This window comes from Psammomys obesus, unplaced genomic scaffold (genome assembly GCF_907164565.1).
Source record: "Psammomys obesus unplaced genomic scaffold, mPsaObe1.curated_primary_1811, whole genome shotgun sequence".
Lineage (NCBI taxonomy): Eukaryota > Metazoa > Chordata > Mammalia > Rodentia > Muridae > Psammomys > Psammomys obesus.
Window position 1 is genome coordinate 14,351,135 of NW_026591086.1, and position 26,551 is coordinate 14,377,685.

Genomic DNA, 26,551 nt, shown 5'->3' on the forward strand with positions numbered 1-26,551 from the left:
TTCTTCTTCTTCTTCTTCTTCTTCTTCTTCTTCTTCTTCTTCTTCTTCTTCTTCTTCTTCTTCTTTTTTTGCTATCTTCCTTTGTTGAGTTTTTACATTTTGTCTTACATACTTTGTTCTCTTTGTAATTAACTTGATGTTGGCATAAAATCTTGCGAGAGTCTACTTTATGATAAATATCTTCAATCACATAAAAAAACTATAATTTAATTAAGTCACACCTAGTTGGTTATTAATATCTGAATTTACTTATATTGGGTATCCACTAACACATTTTGTGTTTATTCTTAATCCTTTAACTTTACACACTTGTATTAGTGTTGTTAATGATTTATGCGCCGCCATCACAGTATATATTATTGTGTAGTCGTCTGTATTTACATTTACCAGTAAAATGATTGTGCTCATATTCTTTTGTTTCAATAAGCTGTCCTTGAAGATCTCCCTCTACAGCTCCTTGTAAGGGACACCGGGTGTTGACAAAGTCCCTTTCTTTATATCTGTCTTGAAATGTTTTTCTCTCTTGTTTCATTTTAAAGAGGTTTTTCGAAGGATGGTATTCCTGGGTGGCGTGTTTTTCTTTTACCTAATCACGTTGAATTTATCATCTTATTCTTTTCTAGACAGTGACATTGCTGACAGCCTTAAGGAAGTACATTCTATGTGATGAGTTGATTTTCTCTTACAGCTTTTAAAATTCTTTGCTTGACTTTCGACAGTTTAATTACCTTCATACTCTGTTTTATGAGTGTGAACACTTCTTTTCATATCCAAATTTGAGTGGTTTTCAATGATTTTTAAGCCTCTTATCCTTTTTTCCCTCTATTTTTAATTTTCCATAATGCATGTCAGCTTCCTTAATAATGCCTCCCATCTGACCGAACAACTTAAATTGATTTGCCTGCAGATGTATTTTTTCTTTTGCTTGATTTAATTACTGTTAACCCTGTCTTATTCATTATAATTTAAACCCCCATATCTCTATTTCAATATTTGAAAAACTTATCTTGATTCTTATTGTTGCTGAATTTTTAATTTTGTCCATTTACTGTTTCTCTTTTTTTTATATACTTGGCCTCTATAGCTTACTAAGCTTCTGTAAAATGATTGATTCCTTTCCCAGAGGGTCATATATTTATCTCCATTTCTTTAGGCTAGTGGCTGACATTTTATTTGTTCCTTTGATGCTGTGATGGTCAGTTTTAATTGTCAAATTGACACACTCTAGAAATGCTTTGGAAGGAAGTCTAGGCAAGAGATTGTCTAGATTAGGTGTGCCCTGTGGGCATATGTGTGGAGCTTGTCTTGGTTACAGTTATTGAATAGGAGGTCCTGCCCACTGTGGGTGGCAGTACCATCTAGGGAGAGGATCCTGTGGGGTGGAGAACGTGTGTTGTGGACGGGAACACATGTGTTAATTTATTCATTGTTTTCTGCTCTTCAGCATGACTAATCTGTGACCAGTTTCTTTGAAGCTCCTGTGCCTGGGATCTCTCTGTTATGACAGCCTAATTTTGACTTAAATTCTCTCTCTCCTAAGTGGCTTTAGTCAGGGTATTTGTCATAACAACAGAAACAAAATTAAGACAGAAGCCTTGTGGTGCTTGTGCATTGAAGCTGTCACCTCCTCCTAGACCAGTTGTTTCTGGGAAACCCTTTTTGACCAGCTCAGCAAGCTGGTACTGGTCTGGCCAGTTGTTATGATATACCTTTTGTTGGTGGAGATCTATGAAGGGGCTGTGGCCTGCCAAAGCTGCTGCTGGGGTTTCACATGTGGATATTAATCTTCATTTATAAAGACACAGGCAGCCTGTGTGCTTTTAGAAGTAATTGTTGTGTTTATTATTGGTAATGGTGCTACTTGGGCCCACTCATGCTGTATTTATCAAAACTTAGAATTGAACACAATAGAATTACTACAATCAAACGTTATTCTATTGACATTGTCATTTTTCAACTGTGTAATTTTTCTGTTGAAGGTACCACAAGTATCATATTTACTTAATCTTCATCAATATGTGGCAGTTTAACACTTTTACTTTCAGAACCTTGACAGATTTGGAGATTAGTAGTTTCATAGAATATCCCATGCTTTCATTCTGGCCTGGTGTCACATTAGTCTAGGACTAATGTCTAGGTCCCTGGGAAGCCTGCTACAGAGCTGAAGTTCACTCTTCCTTTTATCCACAGTACATGATACATAATATTTATGTGACTCTCGGTGGTGTTGCAACCTCTTGGTTGAGGTAACATCTGCTGTTTCTCTCTAGTCTCTCTACAGTTACCACTTTCCTTTTCCACACTGTTTATTTCAAGCAAATAGCTAAGTCTGCTATACAATTAAGGGAAAAGAAATTAAGTTCCATCTCCTGGGTTAAAGAGGTTAGAAAGGGTCTTAGGCTTATGTTAAACGTAGGTACAGTGATTATAAAATAGTTCAGGGGGATTGCTTTCATGCTGTTTAATGGTGGTGTTTCTGGTTAAAAGTTTTTCCCATTTATTATTCATCATTTGACTTTGTCTACTGCAGTTACTCCATTTTATTTTAAATTAGATTTTTATTTTCTTTATATGAGCGTTTTGCCTTCTTTTATGTAAATACACTGCACTTGTGCTTGGTGCCAGTAGAGACCAGAAGATGTTCCTGGTTCCCCTGGAACTAGAGCTATTGGCAGCTATGGTGAGTGCTGAAGAACTAGACCCAGGTCCTGTGCAAGAGTAGCAAGTGCTCTTATCCACAAAGCCATATTTCCAGCTCCTCCTATATTATAAAAAAGAAATTACCTGTCTCTTTTCTTTTGTCCGTCCGTCCATCCATCCATCCATCCATCCATCCATCCATCCATCCATCCATTTGTCTATCTCCTTACCTAGTCATTTGTCCGCATCATTTTAAACTAGTTTTATTATTTGGGTATATATTCTCATAGTGTTGCCATTTTGAATCTCAGATTGCTCCAGTTTGGCCACTGGAGGATCTTTGAGCTCAGCTCCTATGCTATACTCAACTTTAGTTTTTATTGTTTATATTTTAACACTTCCATGCTTCCATTCACTGTAGGCTTCCTCAAGCTAATACATAATTAAATATCACTAATCTATAATTAATGTTAAACTAACCCACAGAGTAGGCAAATCAATAATCCCATAAATATTTATCGAGTGTTAAAAGATTGTATTCAATACAATGGAGAACAATGAAGTTTTTAGATATAATTTCTGCTTCAAAGATCCTGTTAGGTCTTTTTAAAAGATAAAATAAACTAAGAAAAGATAATGAAAAAATACATGGTAGAAAAAAAGATTAAATCATAAAGGCTGGAGTTCTCAGTAAAGAAAAAAAGCAATACATGACTTACCATCTGACAAAAGGGGCCCAGAAAAATGGGTATTTGGTCAAATGAAGAGGTAATGAGAAGACCCTTGAGAGGTTATTCCTACTGCATGTAGGAAGCCATAAAAGAATGAAAAGCATCTTTGATACAATAGACAAACTTCTCTTTTAGTAAGATAAAATTAACTAAAATGGGTAAAAGAAGTAGAAAATGAGAATAATCCCACATTTTAAAAAATAAGTTGAATTATTAAGGAAAATTAGTCCTACGGAGAGAATTCAGGTCCATCCAGGTGTACTGCTGGTGGAATTCTTGTAGCATTTTAAAGTAAATAATGTTAATTTTAAGAAAATTCAGATATAAGTAGAGATAGTACTTTTAGGATCTTTTTATAATAAAATATGTATTCAGAGTCAAGAACTAGGGAACATAAAATACAGTAGGGAAATTTCTAGGATGTGAATAGACATGTTAGCTTAGATCATCATAACTTGGTTACATATTTCTGTTTATGCATGCTTTAACAAAAATGACACATTGCTATTCCTCATGACCACAGAAACAAAACTGTTTCATCACACAGATGTAACTCCTAGTCACTAGAGTGATGTTAACAAATTAAAAGAATAATACATCATGATCAGTTGAATTAACTTCAAGTATATAAGCATATTTCAATATTTTAATATCAAATTACGAATGCTAAATATTAATTTGTATTAGTGTATTAGCCATAGCGTTGCAGAAGTAGCCTAGAGCTACATACTGATCCACAGGCAGCAGGCAGCACAGAGAGAGAGAGAGAGAGAAAGAGAGAGATACTGGGCCTGCCATGGCCTTTTCAAACCTCCACAGCCCACTCTCAGTGGCTTTGGACCTACTCCAAGGCCACACCTCTTAATCCTTCCCAAACAGTTCCACTGGCTGGTGACTGAGCGCTCAACTATATGAGCCTCTGGGCAATTATTGTTCAAACCACCATAGTTCTATATAAAAATAGAAATCCTCAAGGCTGGAGAGACGAATCAGCCACTAAGCATCCTGGCTGCTCTTCCAGAGACCACGGGTTAAGGTCCCAGCACCGATGTAGAAGTGCACACTGTCTATGACTCCAGTCCCAGTGGATCCGACACTCTCTTTAGGCCTTGCGCACATGTAGTGCAAAGACATAAATACCCATGTAAAAATGAAGGAGAAAAATACAGTATCTTGGATAAGAAGGTTCACAATTACTTTCTTTATAATAACCAAATGCAGGACCAACATAAATGCCAATTATAAAAAAAAAAATAGAAATGAATAACAGGATGTGAAAGAAGTTATGTTACGTTCATAACATGGACTATGGGGTGTGTGTGTGTGTGTGTGTGTGTGTGTGTGTGTGTGTGTGTGTGTTCATGAAATTTAAGTACATACAAAACCATCTGTGGAGACCAAAGACAGAACTTCACATTAGACTGGAAGGCAGCTCTTAGAAGCACTGGAGATGCTTCTGATCATGGCCATTCATGAGTGTTACTTGGGCTGTACACTTGACAAGACCCATGAGCTGTGTCCTCAGGTACACCTGTGGATGGTGTATTTGACTAAGTATTGTTTGCATACCAATTAAAGAAACTGATGATTTGGTCTTTGAGGGTCTTGACTTGTTGAAGATGTCCTTACCAAACCTCGTGTTTTCAGTGTAGGGGAGACCGATTCTCGGCCAGCAATCCCCAGGGACCAGTCTCTCTTTCTTTCACTTCCCTGGGAATGTAGATGGACAGAGAATCTGCTCTTGATATCACAGGGTTTTTTTGTTTGTTTTTTTGTTTTTGTTTTTGTTTTTTGTTTTTGGTATTCTTAACCACTTCCTCGTACCTCCACTCAAAATGTTGTTATACTTTTGGATTATTCCTTTATTCTCATTTTTCACTTTGTCTAGCTGGTGAAATTCATTCTGTCTCTTCCTTACCCTTCATACCCCTCATATATTCCTGCTGCTGTTTCTTAATTCACTAGAGTCTCTTCTTGCTAATTCACAATATTGATGTAACATTTGTCTTCACATCCTAGTCACAATCTGTCTGATAGAAAAGAAAGCACTTCTAATTTACCCCAGACCGCTCTACGAAATTTTCAACTTTGTTATGCTGAAATTTATACTAATCATGTTCTCTAACTGCAAAAAAACTAGTAGTTTCCACTATAGTCTCTAGCGTGCTGTCCTATTATCTCCACTACATTGCTATTCAGACATAACATTTGCACCATCTGACAATTTTGACATCTGTTTGTACCCTTACTGAAGAGATTTGAAATTGTATATGAGGTAAATTTGGAAAGTGTCTCTTTTTTTAGGTTATATGAAGATGATTCTACTAAAGCTTTACCATGTACTCTGTTTTTTAACTTAACTAAACAGAGAGATACTGAGCCCCCAGTCCAAGCCTGGTACCGCACTGGGACTGTTCATGTGTTTGTAACCATGATGTATTCTCTGTTCTATAAGAGCTTCAAGCCTTCCACTTTAGAAAGTCAAGGAGTGGGTACAGTTCAACACGTTGAGCATGGTATGTGTGTATGTGTGTGTGTCTGTCTGTCTGTCTGTGTATTGGTATGTGTGTCTGTGTGTAGTGTGTGTCTGTGTGAATGTGTGTCTGTCTGTGTGTAGTCTGTATGTGTGTAGTATGTGTCTGTCTCTGTAGTATGTGTGTATGTGTGTGTGAGTCTGTGTGTGTGGTACCAATTTCAGTGCACTTGCGGTCAATACAGTAAATTTTTTCTATCATATATTGCTCTAGAGTGTTATTTTTTGTTGGATTATAAGTTCTGTAGCTAGCTGGTAAAAACGTTAATGCCCCAATAGAAACTGAGCATTTCCTCCTTCTACTGAAAGAAAAAACCTGGTGTGTTTGATGTGTAATTAGAGTGATGGAGCTGACACAGGCATCTGTGAGGATGTTCTTGGCAAAGCATCTTGCTCCCGTCAGTGACTGAGAAGAGAAAGCCTGGCCCCAGTGTGGGTGGACATCTAGCATTGGGGTCTCGGTAGAACAAGAGTGCAGAGCAGAAGAAGGGCCAATTCTTGTTCTCATCCTTGGAGCTAGGATGCCCTTTTCATTCTGCATGTGGATCATAGAGCATCTATGTGCAAAAAGAACTATTCCATGGCCCCAGAGTCTCTGGCCGTTGGTCCTGTGTTATGAATTACCTCACCCTTTGGTTCTAAGAATTCCAATTTGAACCGAGCCATACTCGGGCTTCCTTGATTATCTAACCTATTTCTCAGTCCAAGCTACTCCCTTAATAAACTCCTCCTCAACTCTGAGTATATAAAAGAATAGAGAGCCTATCACTTCTGTCTCACTGGAAGACCTTGTCTAAAGCAGTAAGGCTCCTCCAAGAAACAGAAAATAGCATTGAGGGTTTATATGTGTGTGAACACACACACACACACATATACACACTTGAGTACACACATATGTACGTACATACAAGTAAAGACAAGGTTTATTGGGAAGCTTAGCAAATGAGGTCTTGGAGACCGGCATGTCCAAAGTCTACTGGAAGAACCAGCAAGCTGGAACTCCAAGGAAAAGTTAATATTGTAGATTGAGTCTGCAGGCGAATACTATCTCCTTCATGGGACCTCAGGCCATTTTCTCTGTGGAGCTTTCCTCAATATGGAATAAAAATTCTTTATTCAGTATCTACAGACTGCGACATCATTTTCATCTAAAAATACATTTACAGTATCTAGAGACATGTGTCCAAAGACCTGAGCGCTATGATGTATACAGTCATTACAGAAATCTGGTCACAGCTTGGCTCAGCATTCCACATTCAGCTCTCTCACAATGCTCTAATCAAATCAAGATTACCAAGACCACAGTCTTCTATAATGAGGAAGCTGGCTGTTGGCTTAGAAACTTCCCTCAATTCTTTCCCAAAGGGACCTCTCCATAAGATCATTCACAGCATGGCTGCCAAGGTCAGCAGAACAAGAGTGATGTCACCCCCCCCCCCCCATCACTTTTCCCATATTCTAATTCTGAGGCAGCCACAAGGCCCACAGTTAAGGTAGCGGTGACCCACGGAAGGGTGTCAATGCAAGGATAGAATCATGCAAGCAATCAGTGTAAGTCCCAGACTTCCTGTGTGAACTTTAGGCTTCCAGGCAGAGGCCAAAGGGAAGAGTCATTTTCTAGTACAAATAACAGCCCGTGCTTGGTTCGGGGCAAGGGCACAGGGCTAGATGGAAGTGGAAGCACGTGTCTGAAGGAAAAGTCATCATAATTTAATGGTCCGGAGCCCTGGTTCTCACTGTGGGTCACGACCCCTTTGGGGATTGCGTATCAGATATACTGAATATCAGGTATTTACATTAAGATTCATAACAGTAGCAAAAATAACAGTTATGAAGTAGCAATAAGGTTGAGGTCACCACAGTCTGAGGGACTGTGTTAAAAGGTCTCAGCGTTAGAAAGGTAGAGAGCCACTGGTCTGGAATGAGTTAGCTCCCTTGACTGGAAACTGTAAAGCAAAGATAAAGTAAAGACCAGGCTTCTTGCTCTTTAGTTTACAGTCAATTTGGGCTTGGCTTTAAACATTTAATTAAGTATTTAACATGAAAAAAAAAGGCAAGAGAAAAGATAATCAAAGCTTGCTTATGAATCAGACATTAAAAGCCCCGAGTCTAACTTTGGAACCTTAAGTAAGACTTCCAGCACATTCTATAAAGTAATACGGTAAGAAAAGTCATTTGTCTCTAAAGTGCTGTTGCTGCTGTCTGTGACTGGCAGGATGAACGATACACTTCAAATGCAGAAGTCCATAGGAACCTGCAGATGACCTCACTGAGAAAGAGTAGGGAGTGGCTGGGGAATGGCAGCTGGAGAATACGGGCCTCTGTCTGCCCTCCCTCCCCCAGCTCTTTCCAGCCTTTGACCTAAAGGAATCCACTCCATTGTTACCAGATCTTGCTGTTCCATTTCTAAAATGTCCATTAACCCAAGTGCTTTTATAACTGAGTAATTCGAGCAGCGGCTTCTGTGGCTGTGTTCTCTAGATACTTTGAGAGTCACTGGAAGGCCCCTCTGAGGGTACAGTAATTTACCCCTGCAGAGAAGACTGAACATATCCTGCTAAGGGACCTCCAGTTAAGGAGGCCTGTGGCCTGTCTGCCAGGTCAGTCACATACACCTGGAGGAAGAAGAGGAGCAGGATGATTTGTAGCATGTGGTATTCTCTGGACCACCTCAGTCCTGCTCGGGAGGGACCGTCCTATCTGGGACAGCTCACTGCAGGGCTGAGGGTCACTCTCCTAGAACTAGTAGACTGTTTCCATCTAATCAAAGATTTGGCTCCAAATACTCACCTCTAAGGCTGGAGATGAGAGAGGAACACATTTTTCCAACCAGGAATTTAGATCTGATCCTTGAGGAAAGAGGATGCCCTTATGGGGTCTTGAGTAGTGGAATGCACATAATCAGAATGACATTAACAGTTATTTATGCATTCATTTTTATTTGCGTATGTATCACCATGTATACAAGGAATAACAAGTTGTCTGGTTTTTGTCAAGATGACCACAAAGAAGGAAGGCTTGCTGAGAGTAGATGGTGATACATCAAGAATGATGCCCATGGCTTAGAATGAAGGGAAGAAGAAACGCTGGCCTTTCTTAATCTGGTGAAAGAGAATGAGAAGGGTGGAGAAGTAGCCATGGCTCCATCGGTTTTATAAATGCTGTCTTCTTCCATTTGAGATATTGTAACAAAGTAACACGGACTAGAATTTGTGCTGTACAGGGATTTCTTTACTCCAAGAGGATGTGTCCTTACATGGAGACTGCAGAAAAGTGAGCTTCCTGAAAGCAGAATGAAGGGTCTTCTGTGAGGGCCCTAACCCCATTAATACAATATACAAATGGAGGAAGAGGGCCCTCAAGGCCCAGTCACATCTTCAAGTCACCACCTCTTAATGATGTCACATCCGCAAGGGACACAGTCAAAGCACAGGTCTCTCCTTGGCCAATATCTCAGGTTTAGGAGGTAGAGAGGGTGAAATTTGAAGCCACTTTATGCCTTTTACTCTTCCGCTCAGGAAAGTCTCCTTTGAGTGGAGGTGTCGACAAGGTGGTGTGGCTGGATGAATCCCTGAGAGTTGGATGTATGTAAAATACACCAATGGGGTTGTATTTTATATCTAGAAATGATAAGATTCTTGCTAGGGTTCCTTTGAATTCAAGTCCAGAAAAGAGACGAAATAGCGTGATAAAACAAATGAATCTTTAAATGAGTTTAAATTCATTTTTAAATGAATGATATAAAGCCAAATAGAGTCTTTTCCCCCACCCCCTTTCTTCTGGTGAATCACAGCCCCCGTGCTTGTTACAACAGAGCACATTTTATTATACTTCCCAGAGTAAAAGGGCGTGTGGTTTCTCTCCACCCTGACAGCCATGTTTGCTTGAACAATACCTATTAAAGGTCACATTGAAGATCTGAGTCACAGGCCCTATGATTTCAATTTGAGCCTACGTTTAAAAAATGGCATGTCTAGAGCTTGCCAATTTCCATGAAGAACCACAGTGTCATTTTGAATTCCTGCCAAGTTGAGCAGGACCCTGCAGGATATTGTATCTCTCAGCAGCAGGACGTGTTCTCCTGGCTCCATTCTCTGCCTCTGTTGTAGCAAAGAAAGAGATGTCAGACTTCACAGACCCGCTTGCTTGTAAAGTCCCTCATTTTGTGGTAGTTTCTTAAGTATTACCCTGTGTGATTTTAAACTTTGTCAGGTCCAGTTCCCAACAACTCATTATGAATGCTGCTTTCCTTACCAAACCTTCTGGATTCCCCATATTTCTGACAGAGGGAGCCTCAAGCCCTCTGGGGTTTCTGGGCACATGTACCCTCAGTGGTGTCACCCGCGCTGTCCAGCAGTAATGCCACTACTGTGTGTTAGCCTTCAGTGAGTTCTCACCTCGCCATTTAGGTGGAGGCGAGAGTTTGTTGGAAACCAAGACAGTTTCTCTTGCTTCCTGTCCAAAGTGACCTTCCGGGAAAGGGTTGCGTAGGAGGAAATGCTTTGATGGAGTTTGAGTTGTTCGGTCAACGTCACACAGCCTGTGAATGATAAAACAGGAGCTCTCCAGAGAGCTGACTGCCGAATCTCACTCTCCTCAGTTTCGCACTTAGTTGTATTCTTCTCTAAGAAAGTCAGTTTCAGGGGGTGGTGCAGTCTCACTATTTCCATATTCCTTAAATTTTGTGACTTCCGAATTGACTCATAAGTATCCAGTGTGGAGTGGCTGAGTGAGACTGTTGGGATTTTTTTTTTTTAAACAGACACAGGCATTACTTTGAATTTGAATGCTAGGTTGTATCTGAATGGTAATAAGAAAGAAAAAGGAGGTTAGCCACTGTGTTCTGTTTATTTTGTATTTCTATAACTGAGATTCTCTGTTCCCTCCCTCCCATTCTCTGTCAAGTACTTTCTTATTTCACGCGAAGTTGAAGTTGAACTCATTCTGTTCTCTTTTCTTCCTCATGTAAAAGCAACCGGCTTTCTGACCTTGAAAACACTGTCAACCGTTTCCCACTGTTTGTTTACTTGCGACTTATGTTTCACTGCCAGATAGAAAATTAAAATTTCAAAAAGTTCTGTGTGGCGATCCTGGCTCCATCACTTTTCTAGCATTTCTGAGGTTCTTCCCAAGTGTGGTACACGTGAGAGAAAACTTCCGAGCTTCAAACAACGTGACGTTGAAGATTTGCACGCTAAGGGAAGTTTTGAAGCGTTCATTCGCTGGGACCTAGCTGCTCCTGAGACACGCTTTAGTGGGTCTGGGGACAGCTGGTGGAGGCAAACTGTGAGGGTGTGTTGGTTCCAGAACCACACTGTTGACTGACAGAAAAAAAGAAAATAGAAGGAATCCCATCAAACCTTCCTTAAGCACCTTCAGTCACTCAGGTGGACATAACCACGTGCCTGCCTTACTCAGGGCATCCTCAGAGGATGCAGGCTCAGTTCCCGTCTGCGTCAGAAGAAGGAGACTGTGAGTCACGTAGAGGGGCCAGTGGAAGTGAGAAGCGTACGTTGCCATTATTGGCATAGCAGAGCACACAAACCGCACTGTCACGCCAGGGAGCCACTTGGTTTCCAAGGAACTCTCTTTGTTTGCTTTAGGAAAGAGTGTTGGAAGGAAAAACTGCATTGCCTAAGCCTGGCCGTCTGCTTTTCACCAGGCCTAACAGAATAAGACAATATTTGATATGAACCTAAAGCAAATTAGGAAGCACAGTTTCATAATTAATTTAGTAATATTTGAACTTGGTATCTCAGGAGGTTGTGTTTATGAAATAGTTTTCGAAATCTCACAGGCTACAGCAGCAAAGAGCCAGCCCTGAAGCCCGTTGGATCTTAGTGGAAACGGGATTCAACCCTGAGCTCAACAAGATCTGTGTCAGTTTTTCTCATTGTTGGTGCGGGATGGCTGTCCCCCAGACCTGCCCTCTCTCCGAAGGTCCTGCCCTGACCCACAGCTGTACCCTTGCTGCCCTGGTGCTCACATCCTGCCCAAGGCTCTTCAGTGTGAGCCCAGGGAGATGAGGGGAAATGGAGAATGCCTATGAAATGTCCATGGCTGTTGGCAGTCTCTAAACACAGTGCTGAGATCTCTGCTTCTCACTTTTTCATCTATGAATAAAATGATTTGGGTACAAAATTAACGGAAATTAACAAGATCACACCGAATGTACTTTCAGAGCATGGAAAGTGGGGGTGGCAGCTGCTGGAAACATTCCCTAACAGTGTGCTTTTCTTCACCTCCAGAAGCCTTTGGCATGTCAGAGCTACACTGTCTTCTGCCGGACTTCCTTGGACCAGCTTCGTAAAACACCTTTATGAATACATTGTTTCAATCAAGGCCTGGAGGGACAGGTACCCGCCTTCTTCTCCTCAGGCCGTTTTAAGGTTTGTGTTACTTACTTCCATTTCTATTACCAAAGATATTGTTAATTTTAGGGGATTTTTTTTTTAAAATGCATTGCTAATACATTTCAATAAAAGCTCTGCAAGTTGGTAATATACAAACTGTAAACCTTTCATTTAACTGGAAGATAGACATTAATAAAAGGAAATATGCGGTGGCACCTCTCCTCCCGGTTACTGCATGTTCTATTGTTCTTTGTGACACGGGGAAGATATTGGGGATAATGAAGTTTCCACGTGGGCTATAAACAAATTTTATCTCTGGGCTTAGAAACTCTTAACTGAATGGATTCCATTAGTTTATATTAGGTGTGGCCCTGTATCAGCTTTTGTAGATAATTTTAATCAGCTAGTACGAATGGGTAAAAGGCACTTTAGAATATCAAAAATCAAAACCGTATTTGGCAGAATGAACCAGGGCTATCACTGGAGCACTTTTCAATGTAGAGCGTGGGTGGAACAAATCTCTTCATTTTCTTCTACCGGGAGCTGCTCACCTTATATAGAAGGCTTGTGTAAGTGTGTATGTGTACACGCGTGTGTGTGTGTGTGTGTGTGTGTGTGTGTGTGTGTTAGCATTTTGAAAAGCTAGCTAGCGATGCTTTTGCTTACTCCAGGAGCAAGGTGGCCAGCAGGGCACAGCTTTCATCAAGGAAGTGTGTTCGCCTCTGAGATAGCACCGAATAAAATACTTTTATTTTGAAGACACTGTCGGGCCACACCAGGTTCAGTTCATGCATCTTTCATAGCTGGAAAAAGCAGGAGAGGATATAGGGTAAGGTCTGGGAGGCAGAGTGGACAGCAACTAAATAAAGAGCAACCAAGAAGGCACACACGGCCTCCCAGCATGACACATCTTTTCCCCAAGGGCATTTATTTCATTGGGGGGGGGGACTTTTATTCTGTCCAAGGTGACAAATGTTTTCTCCCTAATAGACCTTTACTGTGTTTTACTTTTTTTTTTTTTTGTTTCTGCTGAGAAATCAGAGCAAATTTTACTGCAGTCCCGGGCTACATTCCAGCTTTCCCATTTCATCCCCCTCCCCCCCCCCCGTTTGGCGTCTTGATTAACTTGCACGGTAGGGCATGGCTGTGGGTATTTTTCAAGGGACTGGTTTGATGGAAAGCTGCGTTCCCATTTCCCACTCCACCTCCAGTCTGTGATCTGGTTCAGCTTGCTGAACCTTGATGACTGTATCCACAGAAACAGACACGGTGGGGGGACTCGAGGGGTCACCTAAAGGTACCCAATCCCCCCCCCCCCATCTACAGGCAAGATTCTCCTCCACCTGTCTGGTATTAATCCTTCATACCTCAGAAAAGATTTGGTCTCATATTATGAAGCTGTGGTTTTAAAAGACACAGAAAACGTGACATCTATCCCTTAAGAGAACTGTAAGTACATGGAAAGCTTTATGCCTACCATGAGTGTGTTCTTCAAGAAGTATATAGTTTGTCACCTTAAATTCTATACACACTGAAAAGCAACTCTGCAAGCGCACAGCTCCAGCACCCACCCCACTTCAGTCTCCCAGAAGCTTGATCATGTCCCATGCTGCTGTGAACCAAACTGTGGTTACTTGTCCTTCTGTGACCAGCTTGTTTCAGTTAGCATAACTTCTTCCTCCGTCGGCAGAATAATACTCTTTTTCTGGGCAGATGTCACATTGTTAAACAGTACTGATCATCATTATCGTTTGTGCCCTTGGACGTGATGGGATGGGGCGTGTATACCATATCGTAAATACGGAAGTCAGAGGACAGCTTTGCGGAGTTGGTTCTCTCCTTTCACCTTTCTGCGGGCTCCCAGGCTCAAACTCAGCCCATCAAGCTTTACCCACTAAACCATCTCACCAGCCCTCCTCCTCCTGCTCCTCCTCCTCCTCCTCCTTCATGTATCTGTTGATAGTTTGTGGGTCTAGATGTTCATTATTAGGAATGTTTAACAACTTAGCTGTGAGAATGTCTCTACAAAGCTCCTTTCTCAATTCTTTGGACATAGTATATACGATTGTGGGATCATATGATCATTCTATTTTTAATTTTTGGAAAATTTTTCTGTTCTGCTTTCTTCAGTGATTATTAATATTTGAACATAGAGCAACAGTGTTAAAGCAGTACAATATCTCCATGTTTTAGCAACTCTTGTTCCTTTTTGCTGTTTTAATAAATACCCTCTCCCCAATTTTTTTATTGTTGTTGGTTGGTTGGGTTTTTTGTTGGTTGGTTGGTTGGTTGTTTTTTTCAAGACAGGGTTTCTCTGTGCAGTCTTGGCTGTCCTGGACTCACTTTGTAGACCAGGCTGGCGTCGAATTCACAGAGATCTGCCTGCCTCTGCCTCGCAAAGTGCTGGGATCACCGGGGTGCACCACAGTGCCCTGGTTAGTACCTCTTTTAATAGGAGTGAGATGAGAGATTTATGTGAGGCAATCAGTGCTGACCTTCCTTAGGTCAGATGGCTTAGACAAGTTGAAGGTTACATATCTATTCTAGCCATTCTAGCTCTATCTCCCCATTGTTTAGTTTCTTCTACTTTTTTTTTTTTTTTTTTTGGCTAGATATTATTTGCTTTTGGCGTTTGAGTGGTCAGGGTTCTTGTATATACTAATCTGTGGATGGATGGTAAGCAGGTACCTTCTCATACTCTACATGCTGTCTTTTTGCTCTGTTCGTTGCTTCCTCCCATACACAGAGGGTTTATTTTACTTTGATTTAATTCCATAAGTTCATTTTGCTTTGATTGTCACTATACTATTCATATCATTTGTGAAAAAAAAAAAAACAAAAACAAAAAAAAAAAAAAAACAAAACAAAAACATACCTAGAGACAATGTTGTGCATGCCTTCTGCTCTCAGTTTTTTTGTGAGATGGCCGTGGGTTTAAGTTTTCAGTCAGTAGAGGGTTGATTTTAGTGTATGGCCGAAGATAAAAGACCATCCCAATCTTTTCCAGTATTCCTAAAATATGGTGATAGAGAGAGACTGCCCCTAACTTATTAAGTAGCCACTGGAACCCAAACCATCAGAGACCATTTGATTGAGTATAGGTAGGTCCATTTGGACTCTCTGCTGTGCTCTCTTGGTCTACTTGTCTGTTTGTATATACTGCCTTCTGTTGATTGCCATGGCCTTGTAGTCTATTTCCATGTGAAGAAGTGTACTACAGTCCCAGAAATGCAGTTCTTGCTTCTCAAGGTGACTCGGTTATTATTATTCTTTGGAGTTCCATATGAATTTTAGGATTTTTTTTTCTATTTCTGTAGAATGCAGTCTCTGAGGTTGCATTGATTTTTTTTTTTTGTGAATCACTTTAGTTAGTATAGACATTAGAACAAAATTAAAGCTGTTAATCTATAAACATGAGGCCTTCCATTTGTTTATACATTCCCTTGGGTTTTTCAGCAATATTCGGTAGTTTACAGTATTCTAATATTTTGTCTGTTGGGATAAATTTGTTCCTAAGTATTTTCTAATTTTGTATTCTTTATTGACTTAATTCTGTTGTTGACTATTTCATGCATGTATATGATATATCTTGATTATTCTCTGTCCCTGCCCTCTCAAATCCTCTTCATCTTTACCAATCTGTCTCTCAGGCTCATGACTCCTGGTTGTGTTTTGTGAATCACTTCGTTTAAAGTGGGACAATCTGCGTGACCACTGAATTAGAAGTGTTCACTGAAGCCTGGTCAGATCATTGGTGAATGCACAACTGAAAACAGTGATTTCCTGGTTTTCTGAATCTATTAGCAGCAAATGTTTAGCAGTGAGAGGTAGGATCCCGAGTTCCCCATCCATTGATGTCGGCTGTCGTCATGCCCATTCTTGTGCTGACTCAGTATAGGCAGGCATCCAGAGACGTTGAATTTGTGATTATATGGCTGTATCTTGACAACAAGATGACATTTCACAGCACTGCTCATCTTCTGACTCTTGCATTCTTTTCACTATCTTCTAAAATGCCCAGGACTCAGAGGGAATAAGTGTCTAGCATAGGGCTGCACTGACTCTTGAGCAGCCATGAGTTTACACATTCTCTACCATTCCCTCAAAAGGCAAGGCTTCTCTGATTAAGGCAGAGAGTAGCAATTGTCTAGAGGTATAAAAAGGAACATTTAGAAGGCAGAATGACACTTGTGTCAATTTAGATAAACCACCTGTTCTTAAGTACTTTATGTCTTACGGTAAATGAGATTGTTCTCGCAATTTCCTTTTCGATTGTTAGTTGTTATTATGTAGAAACAACTATTTTGATGTTCATTTTCTCTCCTGACACTGTTGTCTTTATTAGTTCCGGTGGTTTTCTATGGGATCCTCAGAGCTCATTGTAACGATGATGTCATTCTCAAGCAGGTGATTGCACTTTTTCCATCCCCATAATGATGTTTTCAGTTTTATTCTACTAGCCAAGTAGGACTTTTAATGCTATGCAGATAAAAGTGTATCAAAATGACATCTTTGTCTTGTTACTAATCTTAAAGGGAAATTTTTATGTTTCCACAATTGAGTATGGTACCTGAATGGGCTTTTTATTATGTTGAGGTTATTTCTTTCTACATGTAAATTGCTGAGCTTTTATTTTTAACCATAAAAGGGCATTAAATTTTGAAAGTATTTTTCTATATCTGCTGAGATGATCCTGTGCTTTTTAAACCTTCTTATTGTTAACACAATATGTCTCATGGAATGGCTTTCGACTCTTGAACCATCCTTGCAGCCCAGAAATTCTGCTTGTCTTGGTCTATAATCTTCTTTCTATACTGTTGAATTTTGAATAAGGATTTCTTTTTTTTTTTTTTTTTTTCATCTCTGCTCATCAGAGACACTGGCCAATAGTTCCCCCCCCCCCCCAGGATGTTTTTAGTCAGACTTTGGCAACAGGGTTATTTTGGCTTTTTGTAAGCGTTTTATAGTAATCCTCCTCTCCAGTTTCTTAAAGAGTTTGAAAAAGATTAGTGTTGATTTTTCTTAAATATTTGATAGTTTGTCAGTAAAGCTACCTAAAGCCTTTCTCTGTTGAAAGACATTGATGGTTATTAACTTAGTTGATTTAGCAGGCAGTTACAGTTCTGTGCAGGCTTCCTCTCTCTTTCAGAGTAAACACTGGCAGATTATAGTCTAGTTTATCTGCTCCACTCAAGCTAGCCAAGTGCTTGGTATCCTGATCTTAACTGTAGGCCAGCAATATTTTTTTTTCATTTTTGATATATCACAGAATCTATAGTTCCCCCTCCGTTGCTTCTGCTTTTATTTATTTAAAGCCTTCTCAAGAAAAGTTATGTAATCTCATGTGATAGTAATGAACTTACTCTTCTAGAGACAAAGTCCCTCTGCACTATTATAGCATTGCTTTTCTGAGCATTCTTTTTTTTCCCCCCTTTGGGGGAGATAAGCCTATTTTATGTTGTTTCAATAAAACTTTTTGCTGAAAATTTGTATAATTCAAACTTTGGCTTATTTTCATATCCCGATTGTTTCTGTTCTGATTCTCTTAAGTTCCTGCATTTCACCTAACTTTTAAGATCACGAAGAAATGGAAGGAGCATTAAGTTTTGTCTATTGGCATTTCTCAATCACCACTTTGGGTGGGGTCACCCCTTGTGGCATAAGAGAAAATTAATTATGCATTTTAGAATGTTTCAAATGTCTGGATTTCACAAACCAAATGCCACTGCGATAGATTCAAATCTTCTCTCCCAGAGCAGAGGAGGTCTGCCAGTGCCTGCATGCCTCACGTGACACTGATGATGTGGTTGGTGAGCTGAATACAGGGTAGAGCTAGGACCATTTCTACTTTATCATTGTTCTCAAACCTTCTGGTTTTCCAGCAGTTTAGAGGGACATCGGCTCCCTCTATACATTTTTTTTTTTTTTAAGTAGGACTAGTGGTTTTTGTTTGGTACTTAAAGAAAAATCATGTTTGTTTCATTCAAGAATGTGGTTAAGGAGAAGGTCATATTGGAATTTAGTTCAGGAAAATAACAGGGCAAGAGAGGAACAGCTTGGCCGGGACCTCAGCAGTGGTTTTACAGAGATCACAATGGTAGTTGTTCAGTTACTAAGAGCAGAAAAGGGGGAAACAAATAAACAAACAAACAAAAAAACCTGAAATCTGAGGACAGTTTGAACACTAAAGGACTCTTTTCAACACACACCTTAATTTCAGTTCCCTGCTGACTCCACCCTGCTCTCTCTTCCTCATACTTCCTGCTAGCTCATCTTCCATTCTTCATGCACTCTGGGTGTGGAGAAATTACTTGATCAGTTCTGTTCCTCCTCAGTCTGCCAAGAGCTGGAGCCAAGTTTTAAATTAAAAAGAAAGGACAAAGAAACTCTTGACCTCCATGAATTTGCCCACCCTCAAAGCTTTGGCAAGGCTTCATCTCCCAAAGACTTAGGATAAGAGGTGTAAGACCTCTCCAGAGGAAAGTAAATTATCATTCCCTTCTATTGTTTTTTTTTTTGGGGGGGGGGGGGATCCATGTAAAAAAAAAAAACACAGGATTCTGTAATTCAGAGGTTACTTGATAATCTAATGGAAAGAAGTCATGGTTTAAGGAAACAGTTCTAGGCAGGAGTGTCTCACAACGTCTACTGGGATTACCTTCGGCATCTTCCTCACCTTCCACAGGAAGACACAGAAAACATAGAGATGAGCCCAAGACTGCTAGCAGAATATAGTCTTTGCTTCCTAATAAAATGAGAAATCCTGTGTGATAAGATTTCTCATCTGTAAAAGGCCGCATTTATGAGAAAGGACAATGATAACAAAGGACTTCCATTATCATGTATTAGTTATTTATGGCTCTGTGCCTTAGCTCCTGGGTGGGGCTTTTAAACACAGTGTTTTCTTGTCCTGCTGTCTTTTGTACATAGGACACGGAGTTATATTTGACTTCACGGAGTTTCTCATTTCCTGAAATAGACTACCAGCTCTATAAACACGGAAGAGTAAATATTAGCTTTATGAGAACACGTTTCTCTACTAGTTGAAAAATCGCATGTAATAAAAAAAATACAAGGATGTAATATTGAAAATTATAGATCAATATGCCTTCTTATTGTGGATGTATATCTTATCCTTACACGTGGAGTCTGCATTTTCAGAAAATACATGCTGTGTAATCCCATTTGTGTCAGTGATAAATTTCCATCCCTCACATTGCACAATATATCTCAAGTGATATTTGCCTCAGTCGTGAGATGTTTAGGCTTGTTTTCCATCGTGATGTTGAAATGCTGTGGTTCCTTGCCCATAGTGCTAGGAATCTCAGAGGATTTAAAGTTAGTAAAATGCTTGTAGGTTCTTCCCCTGTCCCCCCGCCCCCACATACACACAAACACACAAAGAAGCTGCCTGGGAATTACATTTGAAAGCATTTATTAGAAGCTTTGGAAGAAAAGGAAGTTTTATGAGAGATGTGTAAAAAAAAAAAAAAAAAAAAAAAGTCAGTTGTGACCTTGTACAGCTAGTCAACACTCGTAATTGTGCAAGCCGGGAGTCCCAAATCCAAACCCTAGTTGTATGTTTATAGTGGCAACAAAAACATCCTGCATCAACTATGGCCCCGAAACCTCCCATTCACAACCCCAAAGGAAGGAAGAGGAACCCACATGAAGACTGTGGGTTATGAAACGCTCTTTCAGTGCCGCTGTCTTCTCACATCACAGGATGTCTGTCTTCTGCATTGGCTCTGCATTGCTCCTCTCTCTGGACCCCGGCAGTAATCAGATTTCTATATTTGAGCTCGGAAATAAAATAAGTAGGATTAATAGGAATATCTCTGTTTAATTATCTGTCTTGCTGCCCTTTTTTTTTTCCAAGAAATTTCACAAAACATCATGTTATTATGAAGTAGTTTAAGCCTGAGGGAAGGCATGAAGCTTGTGTGTGCAACGCCACACTTTACAGTGTTGACGTCACAGCTCTGATTTTTAGAGTGGAAAGAAAATTGCTTTCCTTTCTCTTCTTCCTCGCACTGACGTAATGTTTCTTACAAATGTGTGTGTAAAGATGTTTGCGTCTGGGTATCAGATGACACTGTTTTTCCGTTAGCGTAGATGGGATCCTTCTAACGATGCCTTGGCAACCTGTTTACTTCTGAACACTATTTTTAAGCATTTTCTTCCACTATTAGCCAGTTTTCCACACAAAAGTATCGTGTCTAATTTCACAGAGCACCGTGTATCATTCTTTCGTATTTTGTGGACAGTCACCTGCCCATCCCGTCTCTTCTTGGCAGTCAGTATACAAATGAGCTTTCGATGTGGATCCGCCTGATGCCGCTGCCGGAGAATCAGCAACCAGGAAATCTCTCCTCCTTCCATCCTGCCCCAGCAGGACAAGGACACAGGCAAACTAGAAAGAGTAGAAGAAGGGAGGACAGTTTCCAGTCTCGCACGTCCGACATTCAGGTGGTGTCCACGGGGGATGCTTTTGGAAGTACATTTGGACATTCATTCCCACTCCATTATCTCAGAGGTCAGCTCATGTAGAGGCCTTTTCCATTAGACCAAGAAAATTTTTTTCTCTCTGTCCTTGGATTTTATCATAACATTAGGGGAAAAAAATGTACATGATTCATAAAAACTTGAATACCTTGTTAAATATTTCAGACCAATCTCATCGTAGAAAGTTTTAGTGTCTGGCTTCTTCACAAAATGAGAGCTATCAAAAATTCCCAGGTGAAGACTAGAGTGGTGGCTCTAAGCTGCGAAGAGCACATACTGATCTTGCCTAAGTCCAGTTCCCAGAACCCTTGTCCATAACCCTAGCTCCAGGGCATCTATCACCCTCTTCTGGACTCTATATACCCCACACAGACACACAGGAGTATACATAATTAAAAATAAAACTAAGGCAGGGAGCCAGCCTGAAACAACCACCAGAATGGCACCACAGGGCTCGGACAGGGAGCTAGCTTGAGACCCCCACCAGTCTGGGTGTCTCAGGCCCAGGGGTGGAGATCACAATCCAGACAGCCCCTACCAGGTGCCACACTGCCAGGGTATGGAGCAAGCCCAAGATGACCCCTGACCAGTACCACACGGCACAGGCAGGGCATAGCACTCCTGAGGCCACTCCTGAGATGACCCCAGACATCCAGAGATCCAGGAGGCCACTAAGAGGATCGAGTAAGCGGTGGAGACACGGAAGAGAAGAAGAAGCAGAAGAATGTGCGCACAGGGAACCTGTTCAGAACAGGTCCAGCCCCTTGCCCGAGTGCCCGGGAGCAGGAGAACTGCCCCTGCCCCTCACCAGCTGCAGTATATCACGCACTTGTCACTGGACATCACGCGGGAGGCACAGTAGAGCTGGCCCTGGAGCAGGAGATGCAGGAGAGCCAGCCCTGAGGCCCTGAGCACAGGAGAGCTGGCCCTGTCAGTTGTCTACCCTATGGCGGCATGGGCAAGGGAAAGACACCCTCTCCACCACCTCATCCCTTGCAGCCTGTGGCAAGCCAGAGAGTTGGCTCTGATGGGTGAAGGCAGTGGACTAGCCTGAGGACATGAGAGCAGGAGAGCTGACCCTGATCCCCTTACAGGCTGTAGCATTGGATGAGCTTGCCCTGGTGCTATGGTTTCAGAAGAGTTTTTTTTTTCTTTTTTTTCTTTTTTTTTTTTTTTCCTGTGAGGGGGAGGTTCCAAGGGCAGAGGGCAGATACAAGGGGACAGGAAGATGATGTGAAATTCACAAAAAACCAATAAAAAGTTTTTAAAAATGAGAGGAAAATGAAATCAAACTGGACATGGTGGCCTACACTGTCAGCCAAGCACTCCGGAGGCAGAAGCAGTCTCTGAGTGTGAGGGCAGTCAGGTCTGCGTGTCCCAGGCCAGTCAGGGACCCCTAGTGAGACCCTGTCTGAATTAAAAAAATAAAACACTACATCTTTAAACCTTAATTTCTCGGGCTGTATGTATTTCTGGATTAGGGCACTGTTTACGAATTATTTTTCCTAGCCTACGATAAATCTCATGTAAGTGATCAAATAAGTTAACCAATTAAGTATTTTTAGATGGTACATGATCATTTGGTCTAGTGGCATTCCAGAATTCCTGTTGAACTCTTTTACCTATTAGAACAGTCAACTTCAACACCTGTGTTGAATTCCCACCTCTGTGGTTCAAAACAAGTCTAATAAGCAAGTGATCTGAGTTTACTGAGGGCATCAGTTTCCAAGAGCTCAGAATGAAAGTGTACAGTTCCTTGTTCATTCGGGCCGCTGAAGAAGTGCTCCCACATTAAACGCTGATGAGTTACATGCCTCAAGAACGTAGGCAATTTCTGAATCCTGTTTTGTTTTGCCACTCTAAGGAAGTACGGAATTTTGGGAATCGATTCTATCCTATTCTTTAAAATACACACACACACACATATATATATATGTTGAGCCAGTCCCTACCATAACAAAACCAAATCCGACAACTTTAAAAACCGAGGAGTAGTTAGAGCTGAGGAGATGTTTCTCCTGGTAAAAGTTCTTAGACGGGAGGATCTGTGTTCTCACCCCAGAATGTAGGGAAGAATTCAGGCTCCAAGCAAGTGTGCGACTTTAAACCAAGTCAGAGAGCTCAGCCAAGTTGGTGAGCTCTAGTTTCAAGTGAGAGGCCCTATCTCAAATGAGAGGGCAGAAAGCAACTGAGGAGACTTGACCTCGACCTCTGGTTTACACAGACACACACACACACAGAGACATGCACGTGTGTACGCACACACAAATGCACACTCATGCTTGCGCACAGTCCACAGAGCTCTCAGGGGCCGGAGTAGAGTATCTGATACTTATTTGTTTTCCACTTATTGCTTGACAGTATCATACGTGTATACAATGAAATATGGCCAGATCTATCCCCTACATCCCTTTCCCAACCTCTCCAATCTCCCTCAACATGTCCTGTCACAATTTTGTCATCTCCTCCTATTCTTCTTTAAAAAAAAAATACAAATTTTAAAAATAGAATCAATTGTTAACTCATTTTCGTATACTGCAGATCAAGTGTAAGTGTCTTCCCCCCTTTCCAAATGTAATTCTCTATCCAAACATGATTAATGAATGAGTATTGAGCACTGCCTTTGGTCGCCCTCAGGAATACACTGGCTATTCCTGAAAGTCAAGTTTATAGGGCTTTTATTATCCTCCCTCCCCATCTTTGTTTTTGTTGTACTTGATGGAATTCTGCTAAGATTTGTGCCAAGTTTAGTTTTCACTAGACTTTTGTAGCTGAGCATAAGTCCTCAGAAAATAGAGTTTCTGTCAAAAATTTTGACATGCACTCCCTATCGCTGCTCCGTTGCCTGCCACAGCGCTGCTTAGCCTTGTGTAGGTGTGTGCAACCAGCAGGGAAATGATTCTTTCCAGCCTTGGCTCCTGTTCTTAAGTAGGGCTTCTCTCTGGTGAGATCATTAGTGCTGTTCTCTTAAGAGTAAGTCTGTCATGTTTACCAACACCATGTCATTGGGGTTGTGTTCAAGATGTCGTTAATAAATGTGTTGTGTTCTCAACAGATTGTACATTCTAGTTCTGATGGAGCTGGAAAACCAAATAGCCGCACTGTTCATCCATCTGCATCACCATTTAGCTCAAGTTCCCCTGGGACCTTGCAGCCTTCTCACGTCCATTCGCTCTCAGGGGCTGGAGAAGAGTAACTGATACGCATTTCTTTTCCATTTATTACTTGATAGTATCAAGCGTGTATACAATGAAATATGGCCAGCTCTGTCCCCTACTTTGCTCTCCCAACCTCTCCAATCTCCCTCAACATGTTCCATCACAACTTCGTCATCTCCTCCTAATTAGTGCTTCCTGTAAGTGTATGCGTGTAGGGACAATGCCTTTGAGTATGGGCAGCCTACCAGTGGCACGCTGGGAAAGAAGGCTGATTCTCCCTCCTCCATAGGTAGCTCCGCTGAGGTGCAGCCTTGTCTATGCTGGGATCACGTCTCAGAACAGAGGAAATAGGCCCTGTGAGCTCCCTGCTGTCCTCCGGCTACTTGTATTATCTTTTCTTTTTATTTTATGGCCTAGGCAAAATTTATGTAAGTTGCAATTACTGTCAAGTAGCTTACTTAGCAGGAGAGGCTGATGATGATGTAGAAGTATGAGGGGTTTTATTTTTCAGTCAAAACTTGAGAAATTAGCCATCACAGTCTCAAATAGTACAGAGAAGAGTAGAAAGTGTAAGTGCGGGTCTTTATACAGATGGGAAAATCATCATCTTCATTTTGAGTCAGTCGAAACCTGAATTTGGGTTGTTTTGTATAGTAACGGCTGTGCAAACTTTAGAGATAATGCATCATCAACAGAAGTGTTGAACAGACCAAATTAGATTAACATATCTAAGCAGAAAACAATGCTGGCGTTAGGAACTTAGAAACAATCCTTAACGTCATGTGTGGTCTGAGAAAATACTCAGGGTGACAAGTCTTGAGGTCCCTCAGTAAGAGAGAAGTGTCTGCTGGGAAGCCTGTGGTGTGGTGAGCACAGGCAAGCCTGGTTTTGGAATCGGGGGGTGCTCATTGTCAAGGGCAGGAGTACTCTTGGATAGCTGCTGTGAGATTAGCCTGTGGCTGATGGAATCCTTTACTACGGTACCAAACACCTTATCCTCCTCATGAATCTTTAATTCCCCTCCAATATTTTGACTCTTAAGATGATCCACTCTGAGAGGAACTATGGAAGTTTGGACTTAGGCCAGCATAAGGAGATTATGTTAATTTACCCAAGAGTCAATTTACCTAAAGTCAATTGTAAACTTCATTTTGGCTATAGGTCTCCTGATGCACTTCTTTAACCACCCCCCCCCAAAAAAAAGTACTGTTTACATTGAAGTCTTTAATAAGACTATAGGTGTCTTGCTGGTGTGACCCAGAAAGTCAGTGATTGTTTTCATTTACATACAATATTTTATTTCCTCTCAGCAGGAAGATTGTAGTCTAGGAGAATAATAAGGCATTTATGTAGAGGGCGCCTGCCTCCTGACTGTGTCTCCCTGAGAGAAAAGGGTTATAGAGTTCAGATATTTGGGCTCCCCAAGCCTGAGAGATAAGGGAGGAGAAGATAAAGGGTAATTACCCACCAACAACCTCTTCCCTGTAATCCCAGGATTTGGCACGCAGCCAGTGTTTCTACAATTTAATTTCTACTGATAGCACATGGTACTTGTGGCTGGAGTTATGAAAGGGTGTTCCTGTTTAAAACCAACACAAGAAACTATGTTTCTTTTTATGGAAAAGACATATTTTTCCAGATTTTTTTCCCGAAATATGGATGTCACTAGAATAAGTAGTACAAGTGAAAACTTTCCAGATAATTTTCACTTATTTGGAATTTTCCACATACAGAGACTATGTACTGAATGATGAAATCCCTGTTAGGAATTCTATCCTGGAGTTGGGGGTGGTGGAACACACCTTTAATTAACTCAGCAGTGCAGAGGCAGAATAGGGAGGGTGTCTGTGAGTTCTGGGCCAGCCTAGGTGACATAATGAGACCCTATCTCAAAAAAAGAAAAAGAAATTCACCTCTAAGGTTTAGCAGACAGATCATGCCTCTGTTCACAAGGCTGAGCTGAGGAAGTGAAATTTTATTTCATGCAACAGAATTTTACGACTCAAATTTTTGGAGTGAAAATCCACTAGTTCAAACTATTTTAGAATTCTCACAAGCTTACATATTTGACAGCTTACAGGACTACATACAGTCTTAAGAGGAACAGAGCTTTCAACACTCGGAGCTCAATTTGCTCATCAGAAACATTAATTTGCAAGTAATGCATATATGTTGACAAACTCTACTTACAGGGAAGATATTTATTCATAAAAAACGGTACTGTGTATAAATTCATAGCAAATACAGTTCCCCCCTTTTTCCTCTTGCTTGTCTGAGTGAAATTAAGGCAGCACACACAGGAAGGTCTGGGGCCCTCACCCTTAATGAGAACAGGCTGTTGCTTACTCTACAGACCGAAGGTGCGCATGCCGCACTTTATAGAGGTGACAAGACACGAGTGCCACCAACCTCTTCTTTTATTGCATATTTACTCTTTCCCCCCCCCTAAAATTACCTAACAGAGCTTCATTTTGCCGAGGTCCTGGAAGACATGTGTAGACATAGGCTCATACCATGCTGCGATTTAAATGGTTGCTGAACAAATAAATAAGACAATTAATTAAAGGTGTCCACGAAAGGTGACCTTGCCAACATCCTCTAACTTCCCTGGGCTGCACACCAGATGGGAAG

At 41.0% G+C, this 26,551-nt stretch overlaps 1 protein-coding gene across 5 annotated transcripts in view; it reads left to right on the top strand.

Annotated features, from left to right (window-relative positions):
• Positions 1-26,551, top strand: part of Enox1 (ecto-NOX disulfide-thiol exchanger 1) — a 557,275-nt gene that overhangs the window by 271,623 nt on the left and 259,101 nt on the right. For all 5 annotated transcript variants that reach the window (XM_055609746.1, XM_055609749.1, XM_055609750.1 and 2 more), the window contains one exon: positions 12,153-12,293. The gene's annotated coding sequence lies outside the window, so the exon portion shown is untranslated. The remainder of the gene's footprint in view (positions 1-12,152; positions 12,294-26,551) is intronic.